The sequence below is a fragment of the Delphinapterus leucas genome, chromosome 10 (genome assembly GCF_059928025.1).
Source record: "Delphinapterus leucas isolate spDelLeu-1000000601 "Yukka" chromosome 10, BTC_Dleu_Yukka2, whole genome shotgun sequence".
NCBI classification, from domain to species: Eukaryota; Metazoa; Chordata; class Mammalia; order Artiodactyla; family Monodontidae; genus Delphinapterus; species Delphinapterus leucas.
The window spans coordinates 16,092,272-16,113,002 of record NC_143138.1 but is presented as its reverse complement, the minus strand read 5'-3'; the positions used below and the strand labels follow the sequence as shown (position 1 = coordinate 16,113,002).

Genomic DNA, 20,731 nt, shown 5'->3' with positions numbered 1-20,731 from the left:
ATTTATTCTTCGTGTTGAGAGCGCACCTCCTATTTACATGCACCTCAGCCATCTCCTATTGTCTCTCCCAGCTCTGAGCGCTGGCTCATTCTTCCACTCATCTCAGAAAGTTTGCAGTCTCTGCCTACACTACGATGCTAACAGAGTTAACAAAAAGAAAGACTATGAATACTCAATCAAAATAGCTATGTTTTTATTAAATAGACCAGCAGCTGTGTGAGCAGAGACTTGTAAATGCATCTGTTCTACAGGATTTTATGTTTAATTCAATTTGTTCAAATCAGAGCAGCAAGGCACTATAACTATGGGCTAGACAAGGAAATAGTTTTGCAAAAACAGAATCCTACATGAAAATGGCATTTGTTAGAAAAGAACTGCACCTATTCATTCATTCACTCATTCATGCAACAAGCACTTACTGAGCACCTATTCCATCCCCATCATTGTGTGTGGTGCTGGGAACACAAAGGTGAAGCCCAGCCTGGCAGAGGTGACAGACATCTGAACAGATGGTCATAATACACTGGCGGGCTCATAGGCCTGGGGTAGCACTCTGAGAGCACAGAGGAGGGGAAGACTTCCTTTAAAGGCTGGAGCTTTTCTGGAGTAAACAGGCAGAGAGAATGAAAAATATACTCCCACCTAACCCCACTCCATACATAGGGAGCTTTAGCTGTACCCATAATGTTTTCTTTCTAAATCTGGGCTGGAAGTACATGGCTGTTCTGTATCTTATTCTTTTAGTCTTTTTCTCTGTCGAGTATTTTGTAATGAAAAAATTTAGTGCAATCCACCAAGTAGTGCCTGTAAACTTTGAAAACCTTCCCCACCAGCAGCTCCTTCTTCCACAAGAGACAGCTTACAGTTGCCAGGGTTAACTACTCTGAAGTGGAAGTAAATGGGGAAAAGAGACAGGCTGAGGAGTTCTCTAGTGATAGCTGTGTGTCAGGCCTGGAAAGGCACAAGGGGTGTGTAGGACATATTCCAATTTCACTTTATATAGCCATAGGAAAAAAATGGGAGTATATACCTTTGCCATAGGAAAAAAATGGTTCATCACAAACAACTAACTCCATTCATTCTGATCTCTCTTCTCTCAGCAAACGTTTACTGCACACTTGCTCCACGCGACATCCATCCATCCGAAAGCAAGCTCCTGCCTCCCAAGCACCTGCCATCCAACAGCAGGGGTGAGTCAGGTGTGCAAGCTCCGGGAGTACAACAGGTAGACTCTACAGTAAGGACTGGCGAAGATACAGCGTAGGCCTGAGACAGGGGACAGGGGCAAACAGCAGGCACTAAGCCTTACTATACTGACCGTCTTCACAGGCCACACCAACTAACCCCGGGAATCTTGCAAAAACATACGACAAGGAAATAAAAACTATTTTTAATTCTTTTAATTATTAAAAATTAATGTTCCTGTGCTCCAGAATACCTGATATTAAAGGGTATGAAATTTTCAGTAATGATGCAACAACACTCATTGTCCTCCCACTCCATAAACGAGTGGTAATGACATCATCTCAGTAGCTCCTCCCCACAGGAAAAAAAACTGACAAAATTCTAGAACTCACTTTGAAGTTCAAGGTGCCACTCTCATGCTGAAATAATACTGCCTTAAGCCAAAATGACTGATGGGAATGTGCCAGAGCCTTTAAGCAAAGGCAGACTTTTCTTGACTGGAGTGACTGTGTAATATGCTTACATGGATAATATAACTCAGTTACTTTTTCTTCTTTTACTGTTCTCATAAACACTAAATTTGATCAGTCTTCAAATCAGTTATTTGGAACCTTCATTTTTCCATCCTAAAAAAACTGTTTAATTCAAAATAAAGTCAATCATCACACACACACACACACACACACACACACACACACACACACACACCCCACATATGTATAACTAAGTGAATTTAAGGTACTTTTGAGATTAATTTTTTTTAACTGACTTTCCTCTCCTTCTGCCAACCCTCCTGTAATCCAATATGCTATAAGAATAATGCCACTGCTTACACACCTCCTTCTTCCTACACTTGAGAGTTTAAAGGTAAGGGGCAAGACAGGTTTGCAATGTTTTGATATAATGTGTTGCCATGGAAATGACTGGCTTGTTCCTTATGAAGCACCATGACCTCATTGCAAATGAAAAAGGAATAGGATGATTTCTGAGGATTCAACTCAGAAAAAAATTAATAGCTAGGAAAAAAAAAACCAAAAACTGAAGAGACAGTCTGGAAAACATTGCAATGTCAAGAGTTATACTGAAATATTTTCAAAGAACTTATAAAAGCCTGACCTCCAAAATAGGAACCCTGTAATCAAAAAGGAAGATATAATATTAATGTGAAGATAAACCATTCAAATAACATGGACCAGTGGTTTCTAAATAAATACATTACACCCTCAATCTTGATAGACTATGAGCAAAATCCTATGACTTTCTGTGGGTACATTATAAAATTAAACCCACGCCATACTTTTCCCTTCCTAGAAACAGCCTGCTTTTTTCTTTTTCATTTCTTTTTCTTTCCTTTTTTTTTTTTTTTTTTGGTGCCCCTGTTTATACAGCTTATCCCTTATCACACTGACAAGACTGGGAACCACACCAGATGGTCCCCCCAGACATAATTCTAACAGGTTTTTTGTGCAAACAAAAGATAAAGAAGGCTACAGCAATGATTTACTGATATCTAAAGTTGAAAACTGACAAAACACAAACTGCTTTTTTCTTACTGTTTGAACTGTTTATCCTTTAAACTACTAAGATAGATATGGCCAAAATTAAATATGATTTCAAACTACAAAACCAAATACCCAGCTTTAACTGCCATTAAGTTTTGTCTTTGAGTTACCAAAATGTCCTAAATCACATTTTTTAAAAACAATGTCTATCATTCCCTTTGTACTGGCAAAAGGGGAAGAAATTTGTAAATTTCTGACTTATAAATCTCACTTAGTTGCTGGCTATGAAATAAACTACTCATCTGGATTTTTCATAAGCAAAGAAAATGCATTTGAATTGAAAACTCCAGAATATTTTCCCCAAGAAGAGCTAAAGAATGAATTAACTGAACCAAATCTGGAATCTTGGCTGTAGAACTAAAGTCTATTCTATTTCAAAATAATGTACCAAGTGAATATAACACAAAACCAAATGGAAAGTGTCCCCCAAATTACTCATCCTTCAAAATTAAAGAGTGTTTACACATCATAAAACAGAAGCTCCCTCATGACAATCTAACTGCAAAGAGCACTGTTTTTACGGTATACCTGAAAATCCAGCAAAAGCCCCAAATGATAATATATAATGAAACTGACAAGCATCTGAAATAAACTACCCAGACATCAAGCAAAAATACACCAGACAGACCCACAGGGCTCTTGTAATGTAGGTCATGACTGTCAGACCATAGCAAAAACATGGTGACCCTTGATAAAAATTAACCTTGATTATATGTAATCATGCACATATTTTGCTCTCAGTAACCAGCCCTCTGAAGTAAGTCCATAAAGCTGCAAGAAGTGGATATCAGAGTTGGCTGGGAACTATTTTTCACCAAAGAAAATGTCTGTCTCGTCATCTATCTATGGAGGTATAGGGGTAGCTTCAAACAAAATAGTCCAAGACCTCTGGGGCCTCCAAACATCTTACTTTCTGAGAGATCTTACTGCTTCAACAAAATGCACTTACTCTATAGTGTGTTTGTACAGATGTCTAAGACTCCATAAAAACCTACACATGCATACGTTCTAGCTAAACTCCTTAACCTTCTAGAGGCAGAATATGTCTGTTTTTTTGTAGAAAAATTATAAAAGTAAGCAAATTAAAATCAGATCAGGAATAATAGGCCTGATCATATAATCTCTTACACCGTCTCTTTTTGTAGAAATCACTAACAAAGTCTCTGGGAGAGAGGTGGTTCTAAAATGCTGACTTTCCAGTTAACCCAAACTCATATAACCTCTTACGAAAACTTACAGGACGAAAATTCCCCACGCAGCAGAACAAAAAATGAGCATGTTCACATGGTACAGACACTTTATCCACAGCTAGTTAATTCAGGTAGTGACAGCATAATACTCAACGAGCCAGTGCTGTAAATCTGAACCAGCCAGTCACACTGCCTTCTGCAGCCACAAGGCAGATGTTTACTTCTGCCAGCAGCCATCACACGTGAGAACGGAAAACAGGACCCAGTGAAAGACTGTGCTCAAATCAGTGCAAATCCACGACCACTGCAAGAGCGGTGGGTCACAAAGGTCACGTCTGTAGGGCATACATCGTTCAAGGGAAACAATAGGTGTTCTCTACACAATGCTTCCAAATCCAATCTAAACCCACTGTACCAGGGGTAAAGCACATAGTTTTCTGATGTAGGAATAGCCAAGATCCAGGACACTAAAACTGTATGAAGTGTAATCTAACAGTTGTTATTTGACGGTCTGTGCCCTAAACCAAATATTTTCTTTATTTCTGAACAGAAAATTAATTCTGTCGGACACAGAAGAAATCTAATTTTGATTTTTACAGAGAAAGTATGACATTTATTATAACTCTAAGACTAAATAAAAAGCATCATGCTGATGTAAGAGATAAAATTTAAAATAAATGCAGCGTATTTTCTTTTAACACATATTAGGTTCACTTCCATCTGCCATCTTTTTGGAGGATGAAAAACTCCCTAGCTGAAATATGTTTGCTAATAAATATAACTTGAGATTTTTCTTTGAAATTAAGCTGTAAAAGTGTTATGAAAACTGTCTTGTTTGCAGACGGCGCCAATCACATACTATTCTCATTATGGTCACTATACACATATTCTTAATATATAAATAACAAACACTGACAAGCAAGGTAAAATCATAACAACATTGGATTCCACAATGGAAATTTTCAATCTGAAAAGGCAGGTCTAACATACTTTTCAAAAAACGCAAACAGGAAATGTGCAACAGTGAGTTGTGCAGTGTGGTCCTTAAAATCCCGAACTCACTAAATGTCATCATATTAGTAGGAAACTCTGGCTACAGGCTAATTTAATACTTAAATGTTAATATAATTTTCCCATTACTACATCGGCCATGAATGTTTTTTTAACCAATAAAAGGTTAGAAAACAGCACGTAAGGAAGAAAAGAAAAATCCTCCAGCAATATCCTTGATACATAAAGTCATAAATATGCATTATTTCCAGGCCTAGTTTATTAAAAATTACTATACTTTCAAAAATGTGTGATTTGAGCAGAAATAAAGGAAGGAACTAGATTAATAAAAAAAAAAATCTAAAAATAAGATAACTGAAATTAGGCTACTGTCTTGCCAGGCATGAATATATAAAACAGTGTAATTTTATTTAAAACATGCAAAGACTAAATCCTAAAATAATTAATTTCTTTAGCCACCACAAGACAAGTGAGTCACAAAAATAGCAATGGATAAATCTTGTTACGAATACTATAATGTGGACCTGTATGTATGATAAATAAAGTATAAGAAAGCACGCAGCATTTCTATGTAAACTGCTTCTGAAGGATTATTATGGAATGCACACACTGACTGAACTTAAAGTGCTCGGGTTTTAAACATTAATTTACTTTGACTATGTGCATGTCAAAATGAAAGATTGCTGTCTGGATCCAGACATGGCGTATTAATATTGAACACAGGCATTCACTTCAGGTCAGTAGTCACTCCAAGTCGACTTCAGCAGGTGGTAAAAGTAATGTACTCATTAAAATGTATGTGTTACGAGGTTATCTCCACAAAACAGCTCTCAAATAGAGGTAGCCTTGAAACTGAAGCATTAGATATGCTAGAACCAACCTCTAATTGTCGTAAGTCTGGAGAAAATTGAACTTACCCTCGCTCCCTAATAACCAATAAATTTAGTTGCTTTCGTCAGTATCTAGGGAAAAGTCAGAGTTTAAAATTCCACAAAGCTAACCTGGCTGCATCCAACAGAGTTAAATGCTCTTGAACCAACCTATACAGACTAGAGTATCATTTTAGATCCTGAAGCCAAATATGGGAGTTTTCTTCATTTTGGATGTCTCAGTGTATTTCTTAATTAAGTAGAAATTCACTCCTTTTGAGACGTCCCTGGTGGCACAGTGGTTAAGAATCTGCTTGCCAATGCAAGGGACACGGGTTCGAGCCCTGGTCCCGGAAGATCCCATATGACGTGGAGCAACTAAGCCTGTGGCCACAACTACTGAGCCTGCACTCTAGAGCCCGCGAGCCACAACTACTGAGCCCACGTGCCACAACTACTGAAGCCCGAGCACCTGGAGCCCGTGCTCCGCAACAAGAGAAGCCACTGCAATGAGAAGCCCACGCACCACTATGAAGAGTAGCCCCTGCTCGCCACAACTAGAGAAAGCCCATGTGCAGCAACGAAGATCCAATGCAGCCAGAAATAAATAAGATTAAATCTTAAAAAAAATTTACTCCTTTCATTTCAATTAACTCTATTCAAATTATTTTCCCCTTCTGTGAGATAATAAATTTCAGTTCTCCAGACTAAAGGCATAAAGCTCAAGACACTAGAGCTGACTCAAACCAAAGAGATTCCCCCCACCCCCGCCGCCCAAAAAAATTACATCTGACCTTCAACATATACAACAGTGTAACTACACCCAAAAAGCTCAAATACGTTTTTTTAAATTACTTTCCAACGTCAGGGATAAATCTTTTCCATTTATACCTGGCACACCTAAACTTAAACAAGATCATTCTCTTTCATTTCTCTCACTCCTAAGTCACCCAATTATTTCCACTAACAGATAACTCACTTCTTCATTTTAATAACCTTTTTAACGTATATAAACTATCGTCTTTACAAGTTGTTCTTTTTTCCCAAAAAAATACTGATCCATTTTGTACATAAGTAAGCAGACAGGGTCCCCAAATTTGTAATTAATCATTTCAAACTGCTTCATTTACTCATTATCCACCCAATTACTAGATAAGGGAAGAACGGGAAAAAGACAGGGGAAACAGAAGTCTTCTTACAAGGATGAGCCCGTATCTGCCTTGCTCACTGATGAATACACAGCACCACAGGCACACGATGAGTATCTAATGAATGAATGAATTTATAAAGAACCAGAGAGCACTGGAGTTCACCTCACTCATTTGAGATATAAGTAAACTGAAGGATTAAATGGCTTGGCTAAGATCACAAGGTAAGTTGGTCAGCTTTGCACAGAGTCTAACTCAACAGATGCTGCTTTAACGTTGAGTTTTTCTCGTTCTTTCTCACACCTTTAGTACTTATTCTTTAAGCTCAACACAACTCTTTCTAGACATTTATTACGTTTCCCTTTCGAGAAATATGGGTGGAAAGCAGTGCCTCCCCAATCAAGGGGCTAATAGTTCTAAAGATTTCCATAGGAGGAGAATATATTTGAGGGAATCTAAGATCTAATTGGAAGATAGAACAGGGAGACCAAAGGTAGAAAAAGAACCCATGGAAGCCCCTATCAATATCTGTAAATTTTACTACAGTCTAATAAAGACATTGCACCTTCTACAGTTTCATTCAAATGTGAGTAAACTTCTTTTGGCTTGCAGCAGATAAAATGCATTCTAAGAATGTGTCCAAACATTTGTAAGTCCAATAGATTCCTTTCTTACTGCAAAGGATTCCTATTTTGGGGGGTCCCAGGGGCCTTCCAGCACAGATCTCAGCTGCCTCCCAGCTCTCAGATACAAGATGATAAGCACTAGTGCCCCAAAGTATCCCTCTCTTCCAGGATGAAAGGTTAAAACCTCTACTTACGATCTATGAGCCATTTTTCTTCCTTTTTAATTGCCAACCCTCAATTCGTCTTTTCTAAATTATCTTAAAAAGCGGCGACTTAAATATACCTAAGGAAAAAATTCTAACAATCCTGAAAGATTATGTAAAAGTAAATATAATACAGTCTACTGGAAATTCACACAAAATAAAATCATATTGGGACTGGGGGAAAAGTCTTCAAATTTGGTGCCTAGTTTCATATTCAGATAAAGGATTTTTCCATCCTCCATAACACCTGTAGGTTTAAAAGGCAGAACACCAGAATTAAGCATTCTAGTGGCAGCCAGTCAATGCTAATTAGTATGACACGCTTAGACTTATCAGGTGGTCCATGACCTACCCCATAATGAAATCTAACTCACTCCAAACGTTCTTGACCAAAGTAAAAGCATTTCTTTGGCAGGTGGCAGAAGGAATGATGAGTCAGGAAGAAATACTCAACACAGGCCAGATGCCTTAAGGTATCACCAGTAGAAACAGGAAAATTACAAGAACCAATTGAGGAAACTAACAAAGAACAATGTGCCTATTCTGTTCAGTCACTTCAAGCAGGAAATCTATACTTAAGGTGCCCACGAATCACAACATTTGTAAAGCACCGACAAGGCCACTTACTATGGTCAGGCTCATAAAAGGGTCTCAAAAACTTATAAAAGACTACTTGATCTAGAAAAATGCTAAATTTAATTCTTTCAGGTGGTAAGAAATCATCGTTGGTTTACACCTAATAGTAAAGGCAACACAAATGAGAAACCGCCTCTGTACTCCATGGAATCACTCAGTAAATTTTACCTGTTTCTCATGAATGACATGAACATTGATATAAATTCATTCAATGAACACGAACCAAGTGCTTATTACAGGCCAAATATGGTAATAGGTACTAAGAATACAAGAAAATAGGGCTCTCTCTGTACTCAAGTTCAGTCTTACAGGAGAGAAAGTTATGTAAACAAATAATTCCAGTAGAGTCTAATGAGTGCTACAAGCAGAGATAAAGATAATCTTGGTCGTAATAGTATGTTAAGGAAAAGCCTGCTTTGGAGGTGTGCTGGGGGAGATGGGATAAGGAGGAATGGAATGAGAAATGTTGGAGAAGGATTTCACACCTGATATTTCTTAACCTAATGCTGTACCTCTTTCAGAGTGAGAGAAAGGTGAAAAAACATGACCTGCCCACCCAACCCTCATATTTCTGCAACAGTCAAATGGGTATTTCACAGGCAAGAATTAAAAAGTCAAAAAAAGATTTATGTATAACGGAATCACTTTGCTGTACATCTGAAACTAACACAATATTGTAAATCAACTCTAGTCCAATATAAAATATATTTTTTTAAAAAAGGAGAAAAGAAGCCAAAAAAGAGATAAGTAAGTTCACTAACAATCCATGTCACCTTTAAAGCAAGACCTTCAATCTTCCAACTTCTAATTCCTTATTCCTTCTATGAAATCACTCCATTCTGCCTCACTGGTTCCCCCCACCGGAAGCCATCTATTATACATTACTTCAATATCCCATCCTCATTTCCTAATTAACAGTCACCATCAAGAAAAAGATGTGCAAGAGAGACATACATAAAACTAAAAGACATTTAAATAGATTAAAATAAATAAAACACATATTTAAATTAAATTTCATTAAGTTACCATTCATTTCAGAGACTCAAATTTAAAACATACATAATGGTGACTTTTCTTTATTAATACTTAATATAATAATAGCTAACATTTATCAACCATTTATTAATTTTCACAACAACCCTGTAACGCATTTTACAGACAAGGAATCACAGGCTCAGAGAGGTTTGAGAAATACTTACTCAGTTATGCCAAGTATGCTAATTTAAAAATTACCCCACGTTTTTCAAGCATTTGAGTTGATCAGTGTCTTTTAGATCAAGATGAGAACCAAAAATGGGGGACAACAATTTCAAGGCAAAGCTAAAGGGACATTACACTTTCAGATAAAGGGCTAAATATCAGAAGGAAAAAAAATCCCTCCAAGTATACTTTTTATAGAAAGAATAAAATTAAATTATGTCTATTTTGTAATTTCCTCCATTACTAATGCATGCTTAAAGAAACTGATTCTGAGATAAATTTTTCTTGTTCTTTTCCAGTCCTTGACATAGACGGGTGGGTGGTACTGTGGACTAACAAGCATATTCAACCAACACAGATGACTAAAATTTAAAAGCTATAACATATTAACATATCTAGGCCACACAGAAGGGTCATAAAGGTAAGATCACCAGCATAAATTAGCACATTATTATAAGGCGTCTAAACGAGCCAGACAAAATCTGCATGATAGATCTTCTTTTATACGAATATATAATGCTGATTGATTGGATTTTTTTTAATCCTAAGTATTTTAGGAAAATAATATTGCTTGTATAATATCACATTTTACTACTTCAGGTCCTACCCTGAGAAGCACATTTGCCATTATGGGGAGCCTGGGGAGGAGCAGGGGGTGGGGACCTGTTGAAAGCATTTTGGGGGCACTTAGCTGTCTTTCTCAGTTTCATGCTTTTTAAAAAAGTTATTCTGAGTGCATTTTTGCACTTTCTAATTTCCTTACAAAAATCCCTAAACACAAAGTCATTTAGGAAAATAATCTTTGTTATTTACCAAATCCCTAGAATTTTACATCTAGAAAAAGCCTAGGTTAAAAAACAGATCTGTTTCTTGCTAAATAATTAAAACACTCTATTAATCTCTACAATAAGAATATCCTAAGAGTATGGGCTCTGAAGTACTGTAGTGTCACAATGCTTTGCTTCAATTTTTCATACTATTCATAGCTCACAGAACAATTGTCAAATATTGGAAGAAAATGTCTAAGTGATAGTCTTTAGCTACTGAAACAGGTGCTGAATAATCAAATCCTCCTTTAATTATGCATTTTTAAACAATTCAGACAAACCACATATGTATTATTACTAACATCAACAAAAGCAGCAGTAAGAGTGAACATTTAAATATAAGCACATACACTCTCATGAACATAAAAGAACCCCTCTAACTGCCAATTGTGTCTTCACTTCCCCCAAACTACATACATTTAGTAACTGAGACAGTCACCTCAGAGTTATAAGGATGAGTTTTTAATGGAGGAAGACGTTAACTCTTTATTTCTAAGGATTAGTACCTTAAAAAGAGATACTTCAGAAAAAAATAACAAAAACTGAAATGTACAAGTTATGCTGACTTCAAACATTTTCTGCTTTTAAATAAAGGAAACAGCGGAAGCACACCTGAAATTATCTCAGATTTTTTTAATCTTACACCCAAAACAAGAGTCAAGCATTTTATATTAGTAACAGAAGCATTTTGTGCTGTTCTACATCCAGTAAAAATCACTGACAAATTCTGTTTATATTAAAAAACAACTACAGATAGCTTTTATTGGACATAAAAATATACTAATTGTATTATCTTCTGGGGTCATAAACTACGTTGGATGTAATATGCTCCATGAATAAACAATCAGGGAGGTTTTCACCTAACTGTATGGGAAATGTATGCACCACATCCTTTATATAAATAATCCTCACTTCAAGTCAAATTCATATTATCTAATTTTTGCATTCTTCACCTAGAGAAGCTATTCATAGAACCTAGATTCTCCTTTCATCTCACTACTGCCGGTAGGAAATTCAAGCAATGAAAGATTTTTTCTAAATTTTCAAAGGTACTTTTACCATAAAGTAACATTCCAGAATGGATAAACCTACGTGGTATGACCTAAAAGCCACACAAATCATTTATTTATGGCTGTTATGTTTTAATCACTGGATAGTTTTTAGAGGCTTAAAAAAATTAATGGGTTTTGCTATACAAAAGCAACTATGTTTTCCATGAAACATTAGCTGTCACATTAATACAAGGTTTTACCATTAATTATATTGGATTATACAGGAGTCTATGTCTACACGATGATTGTTAAATATCTGAATTTCCAAACCATTTCCAAAAAAAATGTAACCTGGTCCTAGTAAACCTTACATGAATTAAAAATCCATTTACAAAACAGAAAATTAAACATTAAAAAATATAACCTCAATTTAATAATACATTTGCAGATAAAACATGCAACACATTTTTCATCAAAAAGCAAAATATTATATATACGTAAACAGTGCCACCTTTTGGTACATTTAGGAAATGAGCTTCTAAATTGTACAAAAATATCTTTAAATGTGATGAGAGAGCAAAGCAAGAAATTAAAAAAACATCAGTTTACAATTTAATAACATTAAGGTGTAATAAATGAGTTACTCATTTTAAAACATAAATATTTTCAAAAACTAAAACGTTACCTCATGTTTATATGTTTTCATTTCATTTTCATGAGGTTGGCAGAGCACCATTTCATTTCAAAGAAAACTGAGGCTCAGAAAATGTTAATGCCTGACTCAAATATCCCTCAGTTAAGAATGGCTGAATCATCAGTATCTTGAAATTGTTAGTTTTTAAATTTCAACATTAATTCTTCAATAAGATTTTACAAAATTTTATTTGTATAATGTTTTTTGTATATACTTGCAAGGAAAAGATATTTATGTTTAAATTACTACATGAAGAACATACAAACACTGACTACACTCTCACAGTTGTTTACATTTCACGAACACAAAAACTCTTCATCTAATACAGTATTCTTCCTACCTCTATGCTAAAAGAAAAAGCCTTCACTGAAAACTGCAAAGCCTTCTCTCATTTTTTTCCTCAGGAAAAAAACAGCCCTTGTTTATGGCTTGCAGGCAATTTGCAACTTACCTAAGACCCAGATAAAAAGCTGCTACAAATGAGATGGAAATGATAAGCTTCAAATATTCTCCCTAAAGCTTCCTTGCCTTAATTTGATCTCCTATTTAGGTGTCTGTATAGCATTTTCAATGTCTTCTACTTTTACCTCTTTCACTGATTTCCTGAATAGTTTTTATGAGACCATAACATAGTTATTCTAGAACACCCTCACAGCTCCCTTATTTTTGTAAGCTAGCTAATAACTCAGCTCTCACATGGAAAAAAGAAAATATTCTCAATGATTTTTGATTTATTTGTTACTATGGATTTTACTCAAAGTGCAGTCATCAAGTAGTTTTTCATGGAGCAGACTTCAAAATCAGTTAATATGTAATGAACCCATCCTAAATTACTGCACACTGCCACTCAATTAAAAAGAAAGAAAGAAGACAACAGCTGATAAGATGGTAGCTAAAATGGTTACTGAAAACACTGAAAGAGTAAAAGCAAAGAGCAAGCCAGAGGGATGGGCCAGAAGTACTACATCTTCTGTGAAACAGAACTCCACGATCAAACACAATAATTAGACATTAACTCAGAAATGTTCATTAATTAGCCTCACCTCTTGTTCATAACATATTCAAGAAAAAGCACAGTACAAGACATAAAATTGGTAAACCTAGCCATTTCTAAAAATGATTCAGTGGGAAAGACTGAATATAAACATGCTAAGCATACATTTTTAAAGGATTCCCTCTCACCCCACAGCTCTTTTTTCATCACTGGGAGCGCTGGATGCACCCCCCTCAAGAGTAAACAACATTCTGGATCTTCTCTAGAGACTCCTGATTTCCCTCCCCTATTTCCGAATGGATGAAAATCCCACTTTGAAAGCCCTTAGTTTTAATTCTCTCTGCTTTTCTCCCTGAGCAGAAAGGGAAAAAAGAAGGAGGAAGTGCCACCCTCGTTGCCACCCTGTACTATGCCCCACCCTGTACTATGCCCCCTTACCAATCACTGCAAATAACTCATCTGAATACAAGCAATGCTCCAAGATCACTTCTCTCTCTGCAAATGCACAGGCATACACACAAATACATGGAAATATATATAACAGAATTTTATTATGTTTGAAGGAACATCAAAATTTCTAATACTGAATTCAATCCCATTAAATTGAAAGCAATTACTGCTTCCAATTTAATAAGAATGGATTAAATTAGATTTCTGATTCAATATAATTTGTAGTGTCCATGTCAGGTAAAGTGATAGTACGAGGATCTTATCTGAGACATGTCAGGACCGTGAAGACTGGACTTGACAGCCACTAAATAGGATTCTACTGAAAAACTCAAGGGACTCACACACATACCACATACCACATTTATTTAAACTTTAGAGTATACTTTAACTTGTATTCTTCTATAAAGAAAGAATAAAACGACTTCAATACATTATAGTCAAAATATTGTTTTTACTGGTTCACTAATGCACATGCAAAAAACACCTGAATTCCTATCGTGCGACAGGTACTGAGTTTGATGATGAAGATGGTAATACCAGATACACATGGAACACGTTTGTACATAGTAATATTTAATCTTTAGAAAGGACTGCTGTAGTCATCTTCATTAAATAAATAAGGATACTGAAGCACAGAGGTATTGTCATTTGCCCAAAGTCATAAAGCTAATACGTGGCAGTAGCTGGCTTTACAGTCTGGCTCAATATTAACAGCTGGCTACAGTCTGCTCTTAATCACTAAGCAACAGTGTCTCTGAGACGCCAAAGGTAAAGATGATTAAGACAGAAGGAACTCACACACCATGGGAGAGAACATGTAAAAAGAAGATAAATTACCCTAAGACAGGAAGTAGCTGAGGTACCACCCTCTCCGTCTCTAAGCAGAGGAAGTAAGCTGAATGGCGGCAGTGCAACTGGAGATACAGCTGTACAAGCAGTTACAGCTAATGATCAGATTAGGTGATCAGAGGTATAGTCACAACACACACGCATACGCAAAAAGCCCTTAAATCACCCATATATATGACATACACGAATTTGTGTATATAACACAGTACAAGAATTCTTAGAAACTGTTAAATTTGAGAAGCACCAAGCTACAATGAAGGAATAACCAAAAGGAAAGTCTCTGCAGATGCCTGGACATTCAAATCATCCTGAATTAACCATCAAACATGTGTTTGATGCTGGTAAAGTGGGAATGAGTGGGAAATTTTAAAGTGCTGTAATTTACTCCATTCTCCTTTAATATGAAACCTCTTTAACCTTAATATATGTTCATAGATTTGGGGATTACTCAAGATGCACCTTATGTGAAGGTTAGTTTTTAGTTAAGTGTGAAAGCAATGTAATGGTAAAGGTATCAAATGTTTGTCCTCAGATTCAAAAACTCCCACTTTAGCATATGCTCTTCTGGGCAAAAGGACAATGACCGCATTCTACAACAAGCACAGTCAGGGCAACAGAGCAACGACGATGTCAAGCAGCAAGCAATGAGCGAATCATTTCACACGCGGTCTCCAGCATACGTGTGGTGGGCGGGTATCTGAGCCGGGTCATGCTGCCTCTGAAAAGGTCAATTTGTCTGACTCTTGTATAAGTACTACTAAAAAGTTTAAAGAGCAATGAATCAGAATAAAATAAAGTGTTAACTAATTTAATGACTTCTAATAATTTTATTAGAAGACTATTTGTAACACAAAATTCACTTTTCATATTAAAGGCACAGATGCAGTTATCATGTAATGTAATACTGCCATCTACTGTCCAAGAGCTAAAAATACATCATGTCTTTAATCCAAACCAACTAGAATTTTAACAGCCAAAAAAAGAGCCAACATTATTTTACATGTTCCAGTGTCAACATCTGAAAAAAAGGTTTTTTCCTCAAAATCAGGGACAACAATGCAGAAAAATAGATTTTTAAGTGAAGCTTTCATGGTAATTACTCATCTGCCCATTTTCTTAAAAAATAAAATAAAGTTTAAACACAGGCTATTTCTAAATGAATTATCAAAAATAACTTTTACAAAATCTCAAAGGGCAATATGAATCATTAAGCAATTAAGCAAAAGTGAAGTTTATGAAAATCCGTTAGTCTCTGTAAATTTGTCACTCATAAAAATTCTAAAATATTTTGAAGGGTGTACTTTAGGCAGAAAGATTCCAGATAAAGGTCTGAGGTGCAAGATGGAATGAAGAGTAAAGACAGGGACAAATATGTGGATGCGTTGAATTAAACACTGACCATATAAAATATTAGTAAGTCCTAGAAAAAAAAAATTCTAAAATATTTTTAAGTTGTTCAGTATCAGAATGCCAGCAATTTTGAAAAGACTGGTCATCTTAATACAACTGAGCACTCCAGAGCATTTATTCACAAAAATTACTGCAACTAATGTGAGTTGAAGTACTACCACTTACATGCTACAAGAAACGCAAACAAGAAGTTTAAGTGACCTGAAAAGGTCAGGCCAAAAGTGGAACAGGATGAAAAATGATCGAAAGTTCCCAGAGAAAAACGATTAAAAAAGATGAAGTTTTCCCGCATCTACCGGTGAGAAAATTGAGCTTAAAACTTTTATCAAAATAATGTGATTATCATGCAAGTTATTAACTATGACTGGGCATTCACTTTGACATAATACCAAGTTTAAAAAGTCAGGACCTGGAGCCAAAGTATTTTAGAATTCACAAGAGTGAACTAGATTTTCTCTTTATCTCTGTAAAAGGTGAAGAATCTAACGAACCATGCAAGTTCACTCTCAAACATAAGGAAAACATTGCTCAGGATTTAAACAAGAACAAAATTAACACTGCTTAATTTGTATGGATAACACACAATTTAGTACAGAATCAAAACTAGTGCCACTTAGTAGGCAGATGGTTGAAACACAGTTTTATGCTTCCTATCACAAGAGGAGATTCCTGTTGAGATGAAAAGACGAGATAAAAAAGAAAAAAACAACTAAATGCTTCCATGCTCTATTTAAAGAAGAAAAAGAAAACTAGAATGTAGAGATCAGAAAAATCAGCATGTATCCTATTTTATGTCACAGTAATGAAGAGTCCCAACATATGAGTATCATACCACAATACTTGTTCATCAGATTTGGCCTCAAACGACCTGTGACCATTCAAACACTAAATATATTCTCAAGATATAAAGATCTGCCACCAATGAGGACAATGAAAATAACTGACCAACATTCAAAAAGAAATAATCCAAAAACAATAACCAAGGCAGCATTATTTGTGGGGGAGGGGGTTAGTCTATAAAAATTGCTCACTTGAAGAACACACTCATGAAATGTTTGTGCTCAAATCATACTTCTGTAAAAAGCCACTGTACCTACCAGGACAGTTTAACTGCTTTCCATAATACTAATTTAATTCTCTCATGCAAACAGGTATCTGAGTTTTAGAGAATGACATCATTTTTCCTCAGCAGGTTTCATTCTTTGAAATGAGAAGCAAGCAGGCATTATCTTATAAGTTATAAACCACCCTTTTCCTCAAAATAAAAAGGCTTTGAAAGAGGCAACGAACAAGCATTTACTTCTCTAAGTCTCTGTGAGGTCTTACTATGGAGTAATTATATTCCTAGATTCACACAGTTGGAAAAATAGCAATTTCAAGTATATATCTAATCTCTATTCCCCAAATAGTAAAAATATCTACCATTGGTAACTGAGATTTCTGAATTTCTCTGTATACTGTTTTCAGTAACCTCTGTGTACATTATACATAATCTATTATATATCTCATTCTTATCAATTACAGAGTTAAACGAAAATATTTTTGGTCGACATGTGATTAATGAAATATTATAAACTATTAAGCAATAATAATTTTTATAAATTCCCATTATTCCACAATAACAAAAGAGACCACTGGCACAGGTATGCAGAAATCATTCATGTATCTAACCTAAATGAAAGACCTGTAGAGATTTCCTTATTAAATATTTTAACGAAGCTAATGTTTATATTTTCTGGGCCTATGGCATCTAGACAAGTAAGAAAGTGGTCCTATAGTCTACTGCATGCAAGCCAGACTAGAATTAAAACTGCTAAATTTCTGAAGTGGGTAAAATCACAGTATGTAAAATTAATACAAATACATATAAGTAATGCAGGCATATAAAAGAAATAAACTACATTAACAAGAAAAATAAATTTCACATTCAAGTGATTAAGGAACCAATTTCCCTTTTTACTATTCCCAAATAAGAAATGAAAATTAGGTCTGCATAACAAAGTTTAATATTCTTGTATAAACACATCAAGACTTATTTTACATAGAAGAGTACTGTTATAATACTAAAAACCTGCTAATAGGCTAAAATGAATTAACATGTGTTAGATATTAAATATCACCTAGGATAAGTCAAGCTCTGAATTTTTTTAATATTTAGGAAGTTATCTTAAAGGCTATTTTCTTAATTTTCAAACTGTACCATCAGAATGTATTAAGTACAGGCTAAATTATACAAAAATTACTAATGAACACAGAGAAGTAATTCTAAAAGCAGATTGAGTGTTTTTACCTGTTTTAAGACTGATTTTGCTGTCTAAAGAATGAGTTATCAGGACTTCCCTGGTGGCACAGTGGTTAAGAATCCGCCTGCCAATGCATGGGACACGGGTTTGAGCCCTGGTCCAGGAAGATCCCACATGCCATGGAGCAACTAAGCCCGTGCGCCACAACTACTGAGCCGGTGCTCTAGAGCCCACGAACCACAACTACCGAGCCCGCGTGCCACAACTACTGAAGCCCACGCGCCTAGAGCCCATGCTCCACAACAAAAGAAGCCACCGAAATAAGAAGCCTGCGCACCGCAAGGAAGAGCAGCCCCCGCTCACCTCAACTAGAGAAAGCCCAAGCGCAGCAACGACACCCCAACGTAACCCAAAATAAATAAATAAATAAAAATAAATTTTTTAAAAAAAGAATGAGTTATCAAAAACAGAGTTAATGACATACAATTATTTACTTACTGAAGGAAACAATGCTATGAAAGGAATAACTTTCCAATCTGCCCTTCTCCTCACATCCATCTTGAAGCTAGGATGGGCCAACTACACATGCAAAGGCAATGTGCTATGTGACATAGGCTAGTGGTCAAGAGCAATGTTTTGGAGCAACAGACTTTACCGCCCATGTGATTTAAAGTAAGAAACAACCTCTCCATTCTCACCTACATGAATGGATGCTAATATGTCCTTTTATCACAAGGACTAAGCATGATAACACATATAAAGCACTGGGCCATTCACTGCCTCTCACAAAGCATTCAAATTATGTTCCCATTTAATGTACATACAACAGAAACAGATACAGATGTATGTGCCAGTTCATATACATATATATTTCCTAACTCTGTCCACTGAGAGAACCTCGAAGCACTGATACTTCACAGTAGCAATAAGCACAACTAGTGCCCAGATCTCTGGTCTGGTTCTAAACACTATTCTCCTAATGAAAGGGGTCAGGATTCCTTGGAAAAGTGGTTGCTTCCAAGGCTGGGGAAGGGAAAATACAACACTAGAATATCTTGTGGTGCCAGAAAATAAGGAAGTGCTCAAGAAGGAATGGGGGCATGTTTGAAGGACACAGGAGCCAGTCTAAACAAGGTCCTATGGACAAAGTTGGAACAATACAAGAAACAAAATAAATAGGGCTTCCCTACTGGCGTAGTGGGTGAGAGTCCGCCTGCCGATGCAGGGGACATGGGTTCATGCCCCGGTCCGGGAAGATCCCACATGCTGCGGAGCAGCTGGGCCCGTGAGCCATGGCCGCTGAGCCTGCGCGTCCGGAGCCTGTGCTCCGCAACAGGAGAGGCCACAACAGTGAGAGGCCCGCGTACCGCAAAAAATAAATAAATAAGTAAATAATAAAATAAAATAAATAAATAATGATAGCTCTGAACTATAACCTATAGAATAAAATAAGTGTCCATGAGTTCATACTGATATCAACAAATAAAATGGGGAGGAAAGGACAGCCCTTCCTTACAGAAGACTCTGATTAATAAATGTGGAAGAAAAGAAGAAAATAGAAAATCATCACTAGGCAAATATCACAGTAATAACTTGCAGACAAGATCCACCAACAGATACTAAAATTGCCGAATACTAAAATTACCAGGCAAGAGGCTGAGGAGACACAGGATATTCATCAGTTACAATGAGAAAAATAGTAACTTTACTGTGGAGAAATCTGACAGACAAGGGGTAGTGTACTAACATCATGAAGCCCCCTGCCCGATGTGATGCACTGAGAAGGATATAATGTCACTTCTGTGCTCGTCTTGCCAAAAATGCATAATTCCCTTACTCTAATCTAAGGTAATCATAATTACCTTACTCTATCAGACAAACCCAAGGTGAGGGACATTCTACAAAATAATCGATTTTCTTTCAGAAGTGTCAAAGTCATAAAAGATGAGAAAAAACTGAGCAATGTCACAGATTGGAGGAGACTAAGGAGACATTACAAATAAACATTAGGTGAGATCCTACATTGGATCCTGGAACATAAAAATGATGTAAATAGGAAACCTGACAAAATTCAAACAAGATTTGTAGTTTAGATAATAGTATTGTGCTAACACTAATTTCCCAATTTATTAATTATTCTACAATTATGTTAGATATTAAGATTAGGGGAACCTGGATAAAGGACATATACAAACTCTCAATTTTACTACTTTCCTGTAAGTCCAAACTTATTTCAAAATAAATTTTTTTTTTTAATATTATACATACACACACAGAGTCATCCCTAAGTATGTTCAGGGGATTGGTTCCAGGACCTGCGGCAGAGACCAAAATCCACATATCCTCAAGTGCCATAGCCAGCCCTCCATATCCGAGGGTTCCACATCCTAGGATTCAACCAACCACGGACTGTAAACATGACAGTGTGTGGATTGAAAAAGGTCCCCGGATAAGTGGACCCACACAGCTCAAAGCTGTGTTGTTCAAGGGTCAGCTGTAGTTATCTAGACAACATATATTAGGTATCATTTTGTTTTCCCTTAAAATCATCAAATTATGCTAAAATGTCCTTTAGTTGCTGAAGTTAGAAAAGATATCTCTAAAAAACTTATCTCTGAAAAATTTAATCAATACATTACAGA

The 20,731-nt window shown here is 36.1% G+C and overlaps 1 protein-coding gene and 1 pseudogene across 1 annotated transcript in view; both read right to left on the bottom strand.

The window, feature by feature from the left end:
- The window catches only part of CDKAL1 (CDKAL1 threonylcarbamoyladenosine tRNA methylthiotransferase), a 648,803-nt gene that overhangs the window by 613,568 nt on the left and 14,504 nt on the right, over positions 1–20,731 (bottom strand). The gene's annotated exons all lie outside the window — the stretch shown is intronic.
- LOC149748144 (prothymosin alpha-like) overlaps positions 1–20,731 on the bottom strand; it is a 74,057-nt pseudogene extending 53,326 nt beyond the window's left edge.